Source organism: Mixophyes fleayi, chromosome 1, assembly GCF_038048845.1.
Source record: "Mixophyes fleayi isolate aMixFle1 chromosome 1, aMixFle1.hap1, whole genome shotgun sequence".
In the NCBI taxonomy this organism is placed as follows: domain Eukaryota; kingdom Metazoa; phylum Chordata; class Amphibia; order Anura; family Limnodynastidae; genus Mixophyes; species Mixophyes fleayi.
Window position 1 is genome coordinate 144,387,613 of NC_134402.1, and position 13,088 is coordinate 144,400,700.

The 13,088-nt window shown below is 43.7% G+C and overlaps 1 protein-coding gene across 1 annotated transcript in view; it reads left to right on the top strand.

The window, feature by feature from the left end:
- The first annotated feature begins 2,588 nt into the window (after positions 1-2,588).
- The window catches only part of LOC142143440 (alcohol dehydrogenase 1-like), a 44,037-nt gene continuing 33,537 nt past the window's right edge, over positions 2,589-13,088 (top strand). The window contains exon 1 of the mRNA XM_075201287.1: positions 2,589-2,692. The gene's annotated coding sequence lies outside the window, so the exon portion shown is untranslated. The remainder of the gene's footprint in view (positions 2,693-13,088) is intronic.

Consider the following 13,088-nt stretch of genomic DNA (forward strand, 5'->3'; position numbering starts at 1 on the left):
CCATTTGTGAGCCACAAAAACAGGAAGACCAGATTAGAGTTTGGCAAACAACATCTAAAAAGCCATTACAGTTCTGGAACAAAATCCTATGGACAGATGAGACAAAGATCAACTTATACCAGAGTGATGGGAAGAGAAGAGTATGGAGAAGGAAAGGAACTGCTCATGATCCAAAATATACCACCTCATCGGTGAAGCATGGTGGTGGTAGTGTCATGGCGTGGGCATGTATGGCTACCAATGGAACTGGTTCCCTTGTATTTATTGATGATGTGACTGCTGACAAAAGCAGCAGGATGAATTCTGAAGTGTTTCGGGCAATATTATCTGCTCATATTCAGTCAAATGCTTCAGAACTCATTGGACGACGCTTCACAGTGCAGATAGACAATGACCCGAAGCATACTGCAAAAGCAACCAAAGAGTTTTTTAAGGCTAACAAGTAGAATGTTATGCAATGGCCAAGTCAATCACCTGACCTGAATCCGATTGAGCATGCATTTCACTTGATGAAAACAAAACTGAAGGAAAAATGCCCCAAGAACAAGCAGGAACTGAAGACATTTGCAGTGGAGGCCTGGCAGAGAATCACCAGGGATGAAACCCAGCATCTGGTGATGTCTATGGGTTCCAGACTTCAGGCTGTAATTCGTACACTGTTCACCTGATTTGGATGTAAATTCCCTCAAATAAAAGCTGAAAGCACATCTTGTTTGTTTCATTTCAAATCCATTGTGGGGGTGTATAGAGGCCAAAATATGAGAATTGTGTCGATGCCCCAATATTTATGGACTTGACTGTAATTCTTCCCCCACCCACTGTTTCAGTCATTGGCTTGACCTTGTCTTCCCCCATCAACGTGTTCTTTCTGACTTCTCCAATTCTGCCTTCACAATCTCTGACCAATGTCTTCTCTCATTCACTCTTTCACTCTCTCATTCAATCTCCTGCACCTCTCCCAACACGTAAATCTACCCTTTCTAGATGCAAACTTGATGCTCTTGATCCTGCTATATTCGCCTCTTCACTTGAAGCTCTCCTCTCCCTACTTTTCACCCTGGTGTGCCCCAACTAAGCAGCCTCCCTCTACCACACATTCACCACTACTGTTGATTCTGCTGCCCCGCCTCTTCTGTCTACCTTTGCTGCTCCAAACCCCAACCTTGGCACTCCAAATTTACCTGCTTCCTTCAAAAATACACATGTACTGCCAAACGCCACTGTAGGAAATATCGTTCGTTGGCAGACTTCCTTCATTTCATGTTCATCCTCCCATCCTATAGTTCCGCCCTCTCCCTCTCTAAACAAACAATCTTCAATTCTCTCATCTCTTCACAGTAGTCCAATCCCTGCTGCTTTTTTGCCACTTTCAACACAAACCTTTGCCCATCCTCCCTTACTGCCACTGACCTTGTCTCATTTTTCACTTCCAAAATTGAGGCTATCAGACACAAAATCTCCATTTCCCATCACTCTCCTGCCACCCCTACCACTCCACCCTCCTCCAGGATGCTCTCCATTGTAATCTCATTTCCTACCTCCCTTCTTCAAGATCCATTGCTGAGCAAATCTGGCCCCCCACTCATTACAGCACAGGGGTGTTTTCTTTTCTTTTCTTTTACTTCTCTTTTTTTTCTTCCAGAATACCTATAGTTTGCAATTTATTTTTTTAAACTATGTTAAACTAATACTTGCACTGTACACTTTGCCTCTTCATTTTATTTTCCATCTCTACCCTCCCTTAAACTAGCTGACATCAGCATTCCTATTGATAACCTCCTGACTCAGCTCCTGAAAACTCTTTTCCTGTTTTGGCCTATCCCAGTGGATTTTCTCTCCCACCCACTGTAATAGTATCTCACTGTATCATGTATTTTCCCTTTTGTGCCTCTACCTTCATCCCAATCCTTTTTGCTTTCACACACGAACCATTCCTCTCTTCTATCACCACTTCATCATGCCTTAATCTGGTGGCTTTCTTCTTTAACCACACTCTTACTTCAGTCCTAGATATGACTGCACCTGACATATCTCATATCTACTGGCACGCTAAACGCCAGAATTATATGCAAGTGTGCACCCATACCATTTAGTGCTTCTGGGGGAAATCACATTTACATACTTCTGTTGCTAAACAAACCTACCATAAGGGGCATATTCAATTGTCCGCGGTTTCCGCAGCGGAAAAACTATTACCAGTATTATGGTAATAGTAAGCTGGATTTCAGCTCGCAGCTCCCTGAATACAGCAAGAAAAGTGCCGTAATACCGGTAGCGGCGCGCACACTATTACTGTCATTATGGTAATAGTGCGTACGCCGCGAGAATTTTGGCTGTAATGCCAACAATTGAATATGCCCCTAAGGCTCTTACCCAGTCATCCAAACCTCTGTCACCTCTTCTCCAGTTTCAATGATCTCCTCTGCTCTCCCTTCCTTCCCCCACCCCTACCTTACTGCCCTTGACATCGCATAGGGACAGGTTTATTCTCTTCTGTTGTCTTTTCCTCCAGTATTATTATTATTATTATTATTATCCTTTATTTTTTAGGCGCCACAAGAGTTCCGCAGCGCCGTACAGAGCACAAACAGTAGACTAAACAAGGTGAAACATTACACACAGTAAACAAAAAATACCAAAACTTCAGAGACTCCAGGCAGGCTAATGCAGTAAAGACGGAGCAGAAGAACAGGTATGGAGCACAAAGGGAAGAGGGCCCTGCTCAAATGAGCTTACATCCTAAGGGAGGGTAGACAGAACTCAGGCACACAGGGAGCAAGTTGAAGAAGTGGGGAGAGAACAGGGGGGCTGGGAGGAGAGAGGGGGAGAACAGGCGGAGGAGATGAGATGAGGGGGTTAGGTGGAAGGTTGGTAGGCTTTTAGGAACAGGTAAGTTTTGAGTGCCTTCTTGAAGGAGGACAGATTAGGAGAGAGACGGATGGAGCGAGGGAGACCGTTCCAGTGAAGGGGGGCAGCACGGGAGAAGTCTTGGATTCTGGAGTGGGAAGAGGTGATCAGAGTGGAGGAGAGGCGACGGTCATTGGCCGAGCGCAGGGAGCGGGCAGGGGTGTGAATAGAGAGGAGGTTGGAGATATAGGGAGCAGTAGACTGGGAGAGAGCCTTGAAAGTGACGGTCAGGAGTTTGAAAAGAATTCTGTAAGGAATGGGGAGCCAGTGTAGGGCAAGGCAGAGAGGGGAGGCGGATGAGGAGCGGCGAGAAAGGCAGATGAGCCTTGCAGACGCATTGAGTATAGAGTGGAGGGGGGCGAGATGGGAATGGGGAAGGCCGGTAAGAAGGAGGTTGCAATAATCAAGGCGGGAGATGATGAGTGCGTGGATGATAGTTTTAATGGCATCATGGGAGAGGAAGGGCCGGATGCGGGCAATGTTGCGTAGCTGGTAGCGCCAGGCTTGGGCAAGGGATTGGATGTGGGGGGCGAAGGAGAGAGAGGAGTCGAGGGTGACGCCCAGGCAGCGGAGTTGGGTGACAGAGGAGATGGTGGTATTGTTAACAGTGATAGAGAGGATGTGGTGGGAGGGGAGTCTAGGGGGAGGAAAGACAATGAGTTCAGTTTTGGAGATGTTAATTTTGAGGAAGCGCGAGGACATCCAGGAGGAAATGGCAGAGAGGCAGTCAGATACACGCGAGAGGAGGGCGGAGGAGAGATCGGGCGAGGAGATGTAGAGTTGGATGTCGTCAGCGTAAAGGTGATACTGAAGACCGAAGGAGGAGATGAGAGCCCCCAGGGAGGAGGTGTAGAGCGAAAAGAGAAGAGGGCCAAGAACAGAACCCTGAGGGACACCAACAGGGAGAGGGAAGGGGGTGGAGGAGGAGCCAGACGTAGATACAGAGAAGGAGCGGTTAGCGAGGTATGAGGTGAACCAGGCGAGGACAGATCCAGAGAGGCCAAGAGAGAGAAGTGTTTGAAGCAGGAGGGGGTGGTCCACGGTGTCGAAGGCCGCAGAGAGGTTAAGGAGGATGAGCAGAGAGAAGTGACCCTTGGATTTGGCTAAAAGTAGATCATTAGTAACTTTGGCCAGGGCAGTTTCGGTGGAGTGGAGGGGGCGGTAACCTGATTGAAGAGGGTCGAGGAGGGAATTGTCAGAGAGGTGTCTAGTGAGGCGGCTACAGACAATCCTCTCAAGTAATTTGGAGGCAAAGGGGAGAAGTGAGATAGGATGATAGTTAGCAAGAGAGGTGGGGTCAAGATTGTTTTTTTTGAGGATAGGAGAGATAAGAGCGTGTTTAAAGGAAGAGGGGACTACACCAGAGGAGAGTGATAGGTTGAAAAGGTGTGCAAGGTAAGAGCAGGCAGTAGGAGAGAGAAAGCGAAGGAGGTGAGAGGGGATAGGGTCGAGAGGACATGTGGAGGGTGGAGAGGAAAGAATGAGGGAGCGAACTTCTTCATCCGATGTGGGGCAGAAGGAGCACCAGAGTTGGATGTTGGAGGGAGAAGGGATAAGGGCGGGAGAGGGATGGGAGGAGGAGATGTACAGTCGGATGGTTTCAATTTTGGAAGAGAAAAAAGTGGCGAAGTCGGAAGCTGAGAGGGAAGGTGGGACAGGAGGGGGGGGGGGGAGAGAGGAGGGAGTTGAAAGTGGCAAAGAGGCGGCGGGGATTGGAGGACTGAGAGGAAATCAGGGACTTAAAGAAGGATTGTTTAACCAGGGAGAGGGCAGAGCAGAAAGAGGTGAGTATAAATTTGAGATGAAGGAAGTCGGCCAGGGAGCGAGATTTCCTCCAGAGGCGTTCAGCAGTGCGAGAGCACTTTTGGAGGAAATGGGTGAGTTTGGAGTGCCAGGGTTGGGAAATGAGGCGGCGCTGGCGAATAGAAGAGGCATACCTCCAGTATACCAGTCTCCCTCACCCCACTCCACCTTCTCTGCTTCCTCTCCCCCAAAGTTTGCCAGCACCTATCCCATATCTTATATTTATCCCTCTCCACTGATATCTTCTGCATGTCCTTTAAACATGATCTGATCTCACCTATCTTTAAAAAAAAAAGCCTTTTAGACTCTGCCTCTTCCTCCAACTAACACCCAGTTTTTCTTCTCCTGTTCACTTCCAAACTACTCTGCTTCCATCCCATTCACTCCACTAAGACTAAAGTCACCAACATCTTCTTGATGCTAAGTATAGTGGTCACTTCTCCTCCTCCCAGACCTCTATGATGCATCCAACAATGCTGATCTTACCCCCGCTCTTCCTGTGCATGCTTCACTCATTTGGCTTTTGTTTTCTCCTGGCTCACTTCCTACCATTCCAACCACTGCTTCTTATTAAGCTCATCCTCCCTAAGTCTACCTCTTTTTGTTGTGGTTGTACAAAGCTGTCTTCAGCCATTTGCTCTGCACAATGTATATCTCCTGTTTTGGTGGGCTAATCAACTCTGCTGTCTGCAGTATCACCTCTACGCTGATGGCACTCAAATCCATATCTCCAACCCAACCTCTCCCCTGCTGTCTCTGCTATCTCCTAATGGTTGTCCAACATTAGTTAAAGCTCAGCATATCAAAACTGAGCTCATCATTTTCAATCCTTCTAGAGTATCCAAGCCCCCAATATCTCTCTAACCATAAGTAATAGGCACTGTTCTTTGGGGATGTAGTTGACATATTGACAGTCACAATGTGAACATGTGAAGTGTGTACAGTGTTGTAAAGTCGACAATCAAAATGAACATGCGAATTCCACCTGCTCATTCTGCAAAATTATACACTGGCTCCTGTTTCCTACAGAATCCAAACTACTTACCGTAACTACCTCCAAAACTCCCCACTAATGAAATAATACTTTCACATAGAGTCTCCATAAGCTTCCAAAGATTTAAACACTCATTTAAAACTCACTTAATTATCAAAGCCTACCAGTCTTCCTCCTGATTCCACTGTATCCTCTAAGGAATAGGGTCCTCTCTCATGCTGTCTTTTCTGCTCCCATCTCATCCACTTGTGCATCCTTGCATGGTTTATACTATTTCTTTTGTTTATTCTAAACCTTGCCTACTGTCCTTCTGTATTAAGCTCAGTGTCTTGGCTTTATTGCATCTATGCTTCTTAAATTCTCTGCATTTTGTATACTGACTGCAGAATTTTGTGGCACTATATAAATAAATGCTAATAATAATAATAATAATAATAATAATAATAATAACAATAATAATTAAATAAATAAATAAATAAATAAAGCATTTGCACCAAAACACACATGTTCAGATAGACAACTATAAATACCACTGTTGATCCAAATAAAAAATGTTCCCATAGTCAGCGATTTGCTTGTATAGTTAGGAAGGGTTATTCGTGTTTGTGTGAGAAGCAGGGCCGGACTGGCCATCTGGCGGACTGTGTTTCAGTGATGTGCGGCCATGTGATTTTAATCACATGGGACAGCACCTGTCACGTGATACGCGTCTCATGTGATTACTTGCATTGGCCGCACATCACTGAAACTCTGTCCGCTGAGCAGCGTGCAGGGAGGTAACAAGGTAAGTGTGTGGCCACCGGCCATGTTCATAGTGAGTGAGTGAGAGAGTGAGTGAGTGAAAAAGTGAGAGAGTGTGTGAGTGTGTGTATGTTCATATGTTCATACAGTGTGCGTGTGGGGCCATGTTCATACAGTGTGCGTGTGGGGCCATCTTCATACAGTGTGTGCGCAATATTTTCAAATAATGTGCGTCTGTATTTGTGTGCGCGCAGTATTTTCGTATAGTGTGCGTGCAGTATTTTAATATAATATGTGAGGGAAGGGAGGATCTTAATATAGTGTGGGAGGTAGGCTATTTAATGGTGGAGTGTAGGTGGGGGCTAATTATTTAAGGTGAGGTGAAGGAACCTTTTATTTAATGCTGGGGTGGTTTAGGGATATCAATTGAATATGGGGCTGATTTTGGGGAGGAGGGCTATTTATTAAATGTGAATATGAATTATTAATTGCCAGGGATGGTTGTGGAAAATGGCTATATTTATTAAACTTTAATGCTATTTAATTTATTGCTGGGACTGTTTGGAGGGAGAGAAATATGTTTTGAGTAAATGGGTATATTGTTAATTTAATGTTGGGGCTGGTTGGAAGGAAATAACTTTTTAAATGTGAATATTTTTATTGTGGCGGATGGAGGGAGGCCTATCTATAAAATGTGGGTGCTACTGATTTAACACCGGGGCTGGTTGGAGTTTCTAAATCTCATTTACCCACTTTTTTTTTCAAAATAGGGCATCTAATATTCCAGGATCAAGACAAGAAGAAACTGAGCTAAAGAATCCAGCTGCTACAAGTGGTGAAAGTGACCCAGACAGGTAGGAGAAAGCAGGACAGTCTGCCAACTGTCCTGAATCTGGTGGGGCAGTCTTTAATTTGGGTGACTGTCACACTTAGTCAGGATTTGGTCCGACTGCAAGGACAGTTGGGAGGTATGTCCTGCTTCACAACGTACTGCTTGTGAAGGCAGAGCTGTGTGCTTCTAACAGTAGTAGACACAGTATTGCCTATGTATTTGTCTAAAATGATAACCATCTTACATAATAGGGGCCCTGCTGTCTTAAATACCCTGGGCCCCCTGAGCCTTAATCCACCGCTGGTTAGGGGAAGGGAACTGATAGTTGCACCCAGTTCCCGGACAGGACACAGCCTGCAGAGCAAGCCGAGGAGCTTCAAGTATCACAAGATTTGGTAATCTCGTGAGACAAAGAGCTTCCCTGCTCACTCTACAGGAAGTTCCCACCCTTATGGATGTCAGCAGTACCAGAAGCTGTAGCGACCTGCTTCCTGGACTTTTGGACTTTATTATTTGTGTTTCTTTTTATGTGTTGCAGCAGTACCTCTATTCACCAGAGGTGCTGCTATTGTGCCTTACTTGTTTGTATCAGGGGTTAACCTGCCCTGTAATTATTCCTTGCACCTGGGTGTGTCCCTTCTTAAACCTGTCACTCCCAGCATACATTGCTGGTTATTGTTGTCACTTGTTGTTCCTGCCTTCTGATATGCTTCTGGTTACATGCTGCTTGGGATCTTTCCATACCTCCTGCTTCCTGCATCAGCTTGCACCTGGTATTTACTATAAACTCATGATTACCTGCTATTTGTACACTTCTGCAAATAATCATAGAGTGTTTTTCACCATATTCGTGGCTCCTAGCTGTATTCCTGTATTTAACTGTGACAGAAGCATAGATAAGTACAGTGGGCTGGGGTGTCATAATGTGCCTGAGGGGATGGCGTGATGTGGCTGAGAGGGCATGATAAATGTATTGTTTTATTATAATGTATGTATCAATGCCCCATGTTGGCCACACCCACAACACAATGTGGTCACGCCCTTTTCGACGACACCTCTGCGCGGCGACACACAGTTTCTTTCCTGCTGGAACTGAGGTGGGCCTGTGTACTTTAAATGCCAGGGCTAATTTTTAGTCCCAGTCCTGCCCTGGAGAAGGATGTCATCCGTAAACAATGATATTTTATAATTGGTGTCACCCACCTCCATTCCATGCACATCTGCAGAGGATCTAATCAAGGCAGCAAGATTTAATCGCCATGGCAAAAAACAAAGGAGTTAGTGGACAGCCCTGTCAGGTGCTATTATTGATGTGGACCACTATCATTATTCTGGCTGTTGAGGAGGTATAGATTACCTGTATGCTTGACAGTAAATTGAGAGTAAGACCGAATTTTCTTAATGTTTAAAGCATAAATTAACAGAGAATTATGTTGCAGGTCTTGTCTTTGCTGAGTGAAAGAAGAACCGCTGGGATTTTCTAATTCTTGTATTATTTCTAGCTTGGAGTGATTAGCAAGAATGTTAGCATAAAGTTTGATGTCTTTATTCAGGAGGCAAATAGGTCATGTGGCTTGCACAGTTTTATTTTCCCATTTTATGAATAACTACTATGCAGGCTTCAAATATAGAGTTGGGAAAGCTCTGGAGTGCTACATTAAACAAGGAGTGGAGTATCAGGATATCAGGGAATTTTTTGTTTTAACCCACCAAAAAACCATCGGGGTTGGAGGACCTACCAGATTTGTGCTCTTTAAGAACATGGGATATTTCTTCAGTGCAGACATTACCATTGAGGTTTTTTTGCTGATTGGCAGAGTTGGGTGAGTTTAACCTTCGAAAACAAACCCCTTTGACATACTGATCTATTGGGATTTTATGAGGCAACATATGGATGATGAGGTAAGACATTTAAATTGGTATAGTTATGAAATTCTTCATGACTGGCTTTAGTGTTGTAAATTGTCCAGAGTAGGTTTTGATGGTTAGAAGCTTATGTTTGAAGTTCTTGGTTCTGACCTAATATTTATTTTGTTTCATCTCCCATTTCACAAATGGTTTGCTTAATCCATTTAAGTGTATGGGTCATTTGGTCAGAGACATTCAACCAGTTTAATTACCCTGAACTTTTGTAGGATAGCTGTAAAAGTGTATGCTCATCTTCAAGATTTTGAAGCTGTTAAGTTATATCCATTGTTCTAAATAGTTTGTCTTTCTGAGGTCTAGAAGCTATGTTTATCAAATGTCCCCTCATCACTGCTGTATGAGCTCTCGACACAACCCCAGGGGAAATGTCTTGGGTTTTGTCAAGTGTGAAGTGTTCAGTCAGGAGTTCTTGTAGCTGTGTATTGACTATGGGCCTATGAAGGAGGACTTTTAATTATTCACATGCATTGGTGGGGGTGAGAATTTAGATCCAACAGATCTTTTGATATTAAGGTGAAATTTGTTTAGGGTCAATTTGTGGGGAGTAACAAGTATATTCCCTGGTTAGTGGCTCCTTGACTCTTCAAGAATCATAGGTAGGATATTATATTAAGAATTTTTACAGGTTGAAATGCATCGCAGGGTGTAAATTAAGCTATACCAACAAGCTAACCTACCGCATCTTTCCATCTGGACTGGATTTAATTATCAGTTTCTTTCACTTTAAAAACGTTATAGTGACTGTTTTGAGATATTTATAAATTACCATCAGAATTACACTATTATTGTTTTCTTTTGTCTTTAATAAATCTGGATATCACTTTGGAAAGATAGAAGGAAGATTCCATCTAGACCACATCCAATTCAATTTAAGTATATTATTTATTATTTGTTATTGTTATCACTGTTTTCATCATTTGTGTGTATATCACATAATACATTTCTAGGGTGCATATGAGTGATCCCTTCAGCTCTTAATTATTTCTTTTTACTTGAATTTTTCTCCAAAAATCATATAAATGTAGTCAAGCAGTGCTTTAGATTTTTGAATATCCAACTCATTTGGGGACAGGCCACATGGGACAATCTATCTAAATTAGCATTTAGAACTGCATTGACGTCTCCTGCCACTATGAGCTTGCCTTTTCTAATTGATGAGAGTTTAGTACCTAACTCAAAGAAACATCTATGCTGATTCTGTTTAGGGGCACACATATTCACCAGTGTGCAAAGAAGGTTTTTAAATTTACCAATGAAAATTAAGAATCTAACTTCTTCATTCTTAGGAATGTCTGAGAGTTCGAACTTTTTCACTTTTACTCTTTTATCACAATGTTTAACAAATTGCTTTTCTTGGTCTCTTTTCATGGCATTATCTTTAGGACGGTATCATCTTTCACCCCTCCACCAACACAAACATTTGTCCACATTGTATCTTCATTACTCCACTCTCCTCAAGTTAACACCCATGAACTGTTGTCCTATTTATTATCTCTAACAAGTACAGCCTCCACCTGTCGCCAGAAATTAAAAGGTCACACATCTTACAATCCCCTTACCTATCTTTCTCTCACTCTGTTTCTATTAGCTGGTGATATATCACCTAATCCAGGTCCCCCACACTCCTCACACACACATACATCAGAACACTACCGCTCTATAGCAAACCTCAAACACATCACCTGTTTCCCCTCTCTTCCAAAGTCCTTTAAATGTGCCCGTTGGAATGCAAGCTCTGTTTGTAAAAAACTTACCTCCATATATGATCTCTTCCTCTCACAAAACCTCAACCTTCTGGCAAGAACAGAAACATGGCTCACACAATCAGATACTGCCTCACCTGCAGCACTTTCACATGGTGGCCTCTACCTCACCCACACCTCCAGACCTGAAGGCAGACAAGGAGGTGGGGTTGGACTACTTCTCTCCCCACAGTGCACATTCAGTTCTACCAAATGTCCCATCACTCACGTTCACATCTTTTGAAGTACATGCTATTTGTATTTTGAATCCATTCTTTCTACGTGTTGCAGTGATCTATCGTCTCCCTGCAGCACACCAACAATTTATTGAGGATTTATCTGCATGACTCCCTCACTTCTTATCTTCAGGCATCCCCTCCCTCATCCTGGGTGATTTCAACATCCACATTGATAACCCACCTTCCAAAGCTGCTTCCAAACTGCTCTCTCTAACCTCCTCACTTGACCTCTCCCAGAATCATCTACTCATCAGGATGGCCACTGTCTTGATCTTGTTTTCTCTAGACTATGTTCAGTTTCTAATTTCCCCAACACACCCTTCCCCCTCTCAGATCACCTTATCAACTACACGCTCACCCCCACTGCTCTAACCTCTCTACTGTCTAACTCTACCAAGCCTCCTCATACCCGCAGAAATCTCAATTCTATTAATCTTCAACAATTTTCCACCTCTCTCCCCTATCTCTACATTCTCCTCCCCTGAGATGGCAGTACCTTATTTTCACCAAACCTTAGCAACGGCTCCTGATGAAGTGGCTTCAGCGACACTACATACTACACGTCGACTTCGATGTCAACCGTGGCACACAACAGCAACGCGAAATCTTCAGAAACTTTCCCGTAAAGCTGAACATCACTGACGTAAATCTCGCACCTCTAATGATTTCTTCACATATATTTCTATCTACCGCTCCTATCGAAAGGCTCTGGACACTGCAAAACAAACATACTTTCAATCTCTTATCTATGCTCAGGCTTCTAACCCCAAATGCCTTTTCAATACATTTAAATATCTTCTCAATCCTACCCCGAACCCTCCATCTACTATCAGTGCTCAGGATCTTGCTTCCTACTTCAAGGACAAAATTAATAAGATCAGACTAGAAATGGTATCCTCTTCCTCGACAAGCAATCAGCTCAATTCCTTCCCACTACCCTCTGACACCCTCTCTTCATTTGACCCCGCAAATGAAGAGGAAATTTCTGCTCTCTTCTTATCTTCCTGCTCTACCTCCTGTCCTCTTGATCCTATTCCCTCGCAATTTGGTAGATCCCTGTCTCCTGTGCTCATTTCACCTCTAACTAAAATCTGTAATCTCTCGCTCTCTAATGGCATCTTTGCATCACTATACAAGCACTCAGTGATTACTCCTATTCTAAAAAAGCAAGATTCCGACCCAAACTCTCTCTCAAATTACCATCCCATCTCTCAGCTCCCGTGCCCCTCCAAGCTCCTAGAGAGAGACTTGCCTACACTCGCTTCACACGCTTCCTTTCTGCAAACAACCTGTTGGATCCTCTTCAGTCTGGCTTTCGTTCTCAACATTCCACAGAGACTGCATTGACTAAGTTGGTCAATGATCTGATCACTGCTAAAACTAAACGCCATTACTCTCTCCTAATTCTCCTGGATCTCTCGGCTGCATTTGACACCATTGACGACTCTCTTCTCATACAAATGTTGCAATCCCTAGGTCTTCAAGACACTGTTCTATCCTGGCTCTCATCCTACCTTTCTAATCGCTCTTTCACTGTTAATTTCTCTGGGGCCACCTCTGCTCCGCTTCATTTATCAGTTGGAGTACCGCAAGGCTCAGTGCTAGGTCCTCTGCTGTTCTCTATCTATACTGCTTCTGTTGGAAATCTAATAAGTTCCTTTGGATTTCAGTATCATCTCTATGCGGATGATACCCAAATTTATCTATCCTCCCCTGATCTCTCGACATCTGTGTTGTCCCGTATAACTGACTGTCTTTCTGCCATTTCATCTTGGATGTCCTCTCGCCAACTCAAACTCAATCTTTCTAAAACAGAGTTAATAATATTTACACCCACCAACAAGAGCATACCTGACATTTTTATTTCTGTTGATAACAATACCATAAATCTCACCGCATTGACT